The sequence below is a fragment of the Atta cephalotes genome (genome assembly GCF_000143395.1).
Source record: "Atta cephalotes unplaced genomic scaffold scaffold00023, whole genome shotgun sequence".
NCBI lineage: Eukaryota > Metazoa > Arthropoda > Insecta > Hymenoptera > Formicidae > Atta > Atta cephalotes.
Genome location: NW_012130087.1, coordinates 3,239,848 through 3,244,877, shown reverse-complemented (window position 1 = coordinate 3,244,877; position 5,030 = coordinate 3,239,848).

Below are 5,030 nucleotides of genomic sequence, written 5' to 3'. Positions count from 1 at the left end.
TTAATTAAGTAATAGTGATACTAAGACCGACGAAAAGTAAATTATATATATAATAATAAAATAATTATAATATTATTATAGTGTGTGTATGTTGTGTGTGTGTGTGTGTGTGTGTGTGTGTGTGTGTGTGTGTGTGTGTGTGTGTGTGTGTGTGTATAATTAAATGGAGAACATAATTATACATATTATATATATAAAATTATATATATAAAATATGTTCATACAATATACAATTATATAAAATTATATATATTTTTATATAATTTTATATAATTATATATAAAATACTTTCCGGGAAAAATGTAGGAATCATCAAATTAAAGAATTACTAAGCGCTTATATCGTTTGTTTTGCAACTGTTAAGCCCAAGACATAATGCGAGGGAATAGCGATAGCGAATAACACAATTTCAACCTATCAGAAATCGGATATATCGGAATAATAGTTTCTTATTCCTTCGCATTGTGTCTTCGGCTTATGGCCCAGTTGCACCAATGTCACTTTGATTTTAAGTGAAACTAAAATTCTATCTGTCTCGTTTTAAAGCCAAAAAGAGACAGAGATAGAAAGAGTTTTAAGCCTTGCTTAAAATCAAAATAACATTGGTACAACAGGGCCTTAGAGGCTCCGCACAATAAAAGGAACAGAGAACAGAGAACAGAGAACAGAGAATAAGAATTTTAACCTTAATCAGAAACAATGTATTCCATAATACGATTTCTGATAAGTTCCTTTTATTATGGAAACTCTTAGGCCAAAATCAGATTACGCATTGAAGGATGAGAAATTGAAGATTGAAATTAAAGTTTAACCAATCAGACAAACATTGTATGCCGCTGGTTTTAGGGTGCGATCACATGCGACATAACTTGCGTAACTTTCGCCGATCAATTATATCGTTTCACTTGAATAGTTTCCGTCTAGTTACTTTATGCTTTTTAATTTTACGCTATTTTCGCTCAGGATTGAAAATGTTGAAAATTTTAATATATTTTACATATTTTACGTACGTATAATATATATAAATATATACTATATATTTCTATATATGTATACATATATAAAATACGTAAAATATATTAAAATTTTCAACATTTTTGAAAAAATTTTACATAGGCGACTAATGATCTCCTATTATTTACTAGTAACCGGTACTGAAGTTGGACGCGTCTGAAACTCGGCCCGTCTAAAGCCCATTCTATAATGGGCAGTAGTAGTAAATTAAAGAATAGGCGTAGAAATCATGGTTGATTATCCTTTTCACATTTGACTATGATTGGTTGATTTCTACGTCTACTCCTTAGTCCACTATTGCTACTGCCCATTGTAAAATGGGGTTAAAGCTCATGGCACATACAAAAACATAAGACTGTAAGACGTTATCAGTAAGCGAATTGCCCAATCACGGTAGAAATCGTAAGACCAGTAGCGAATCCAATCTTAAGCCTATGGCACATAGAAGCGAAAAGAGATCTATAATTGCACTGTTCCACACAGTGTTAAGCCCGTTGCACATACAAAAACGTAAGGCTATAAATAATCAGTAAGGAAATCATAAGATTGGATTTGTTACTGGCTTACGGTCTCTATCGTGATTGGACAATTCATTTACTGATTAAGTTCTTACGGTCTTACGTTTTTGTATGTGCCATGGGTTTAACACTGTGTGGGCTGTGTACAGAACAGTACATTATAGACCTCATTTCGCTTCTGACAGATTTCCTAACCTCAATAGTCATCAACTTTAATGTTTAATATTTCGGATCATAGGCAGAGCGACGCTTTTTTTGTCAGATTCTTTTGTTTCGTGCAAAAACGCATCGAATAAACCACGCCTAAAGCTGCGCGACAAGCGTTACCGCATTTTGCGTACAGAAGTTATGAAGAGATAGGAAGTAATAAAGAGATTAAACTCGAAGTCTGAAAGTGAACTCAAAACATGGTGTAGAAAAACCCATGGAAAATCTGGCAGATGTGATTTTAGTGCCATCACGCCTTGTGGGAAAAGTTGGAAGTACTGTCACGTGGTCACAGATCACATATTGTATCTACTATACATACTACTATATACATACATACATGTGATCTGTAATCACGTAACAATCAATACTTCCAACTTTTCTCATAAGGCGCGATGGCACTAAAATCACATTTGCCGGATTTTCCACAAGTTTTCCTACACCATGTTTTGAGCCTACTTCTTTCCGGACACTACTTGACCGGCTGTTTAAGTTTGATCTCCTTCTTATTCTCCGTGGCAGAAGTCATAAGATCTCACAGACTTTTCGATTTTAATTATTCATTCGATCATCATCTCTTATGTACGTGATGGAAAGGTGCCGGTTATTCGGGCGTATTTTATGAGATTGTTACGAAAACCAATCGTAAATTCGTTTAGCATTTCTGTTAGAATGTCCAATAGAAATTCTAATCAGCAATAGATCGCATTTCTCTAATCTTGCGCAAAATATGAATATCAGTTTTCAAAATGGCGTTCTAGTAAATAAAATATAATGTAAAATTATTAGAATACGCAGGTTACGCTTATGACTCTTGTATACCAGCGCAATGTTCATTGCGCACGCGATATCCAATGAGAATATTTTTAGAATGAAAACATCAATAAAGTTGTACACTCATTAGATATCGCATGTCGCGCGCGACGAACATCGGGCTGGTGTGCCGGAGGCATTACGCAGGTTATATCGCAGGTTACGACAGCACCTTTACAGTTGAAAGAGAGGGAAGTTTTCGACAGTGGTCAGTTCTTACACTCTGATCCAATTCTAATCTGCGATGGAAATTTATAGCGTTTTCGACTCGACCGAGTTTGCACCAACTTGGGTTGAAGTAATGATGTTTCGTGCTCTCCTGGTACCATTGGTAGAGCGTGTAATGTCCAACCACAACGAAAAATTTTCTAATCCAAGTTAGTGCAAACCCGGGCCGAAAACATTATTAGTCATTGGCCTAGTTTACATCGAGTTCGATTCGAATCGGAATGAAAGAACCAACCAATTGCAGTCGAGCAACTTGTCATTCGACTGTAAAGGAAATGCTTGACTGCAGTTGGTTAGCTGTGTGACAAAAGAAAACATGTAAATGGACACGTTTATTTGTTATATAATGTATATACATTATTTCTGCAATCTTGGTGTTTATACTAGCTCGTAAACTTAATTTAACATAAAAGGAAATCAACTGCCTCATCTGTATATTTTTTATATATCGTACTAATTGGAGAATACTTGAACATATCGAAGCATATTAAAATATTTAAAAATCTCAAATTCATCAGTCAAAATATTTTAATGGAAAACAAACATATAATGGAAAATAAACATATTATATAATGGAGATGAAAAATGTAAGTTGTTAATTTATTTTTTATCAACATCATTGAATACACATTAGCATTAAAAATTAAAAAATGTATAAGATTTTGTATAAACGAATTAATACATTTATATTTTCTAAAATGACGATTCAATGAATATTCTGTATAATAAAGAAAATTCATAGATTCATACCACCTTGATCAAAAAGTTCCCGGAATTACCACCAGGTGATGCTCTGAGTCAGCTGATTTGAGTTCTATTTTTTTGGTTAGGTTGCCACATCTATCATTGACATTCTCACCAAATTTTATCACCATAGCTTGACATTTGTAAAAACGCCATCTTGAGTACATCTACCTCTGCATATATTTTCGATTTTTTACAGTTTTAAAAATGGAGTTAAATTTGCAACAACGAGTATTAAATTTTGCGTTAAAAATGGATTCAATGGTGAAAACCTTGGAAATCATCTGATGTGGCTCCCTGCGATTTTTTTCTGTTTGATCGAGTCAAAAAATCATTACAGGGAACGCATTTTAACAGCCGAAAGGAGGTAATGGAAAAATCGAAGACGGCTCTGATGGCTATACCAACAATAGAGTTCCAGAAATGTTTCGAGAGCTGGATCAAGCGCTGGCATAAGTGCGTTGCAGTCGATGGAGAGTACTTTGAAGGGGACAATATCACTTTTGATGAATAAAACTTATATTTTGAATGTTCTGAATGAATTCTGGGAACTTTTGATCAAAATATATGTATCAAATTTGTTTTTTATTAACAAGAATAATTTGAATGCAATTATAACTGCAAAAGTATTAACTTTAGACGAATCTATTATTTATGTTAGAATTAAAACTCAATTTATAATTTCATATACTGTGTATGATATATTTAGAAAGTTGTACTTATATAAAATATATAATCACAAAATGTATGAATAATTAAAATGCATCAATAAAATTATAAATAAAAGTAAATTAAATAATGAAAGCTACGAGTTAATGTTAAGTGCTAATAAATGAATTTTAATATTATAATTTCAATACAATGCTAAATGTTTCGACTTTCATTAGGTCATCCTTAGCAACATAAAAATATATGAATAAAAAAGGTCGTAAATTACAAAAGTATCAAATAATACGTTCAAATATAATTTTTAACGATTCCTATAATCAAATTATGAAGAATCTATTTCTCTCGTCATTTCTCCAATATTCCTCCGCGTGTAATGATAAGGATACCTCCGTCCAAAAAATGTCTTCCTGCAATCGCATGATCAATTGTTAAAAATTAATAAAATATATAAAAAATATTGAAATTAAGTTACATCAACGTGCCATGGTGGATCGACGTTAATTTCTAAAATAAATCAAATTTAAAGTAGTCCTGAACAATTAGAATAATACATAAATTAATAAAATAGTTAAATTGAAGTAATAAAATAATTGCAAAAAAAATTTAATCGTCATACTTATTTGTGCAATTAAAAAAAACGATGAAAGGTGGTCGGTAGTGTATACCGGTTAACTATTGGGGAAATTTACAAAATGATAGAGGATTTTTCGACTCAGTTTAATCTGCTCTACCTGCCCATGAAATATTTGGCGATTATTTCCAGACATCCTCTATATATATATATATATATATATATACTCTATATATATATATATATATATATACACACACACACAC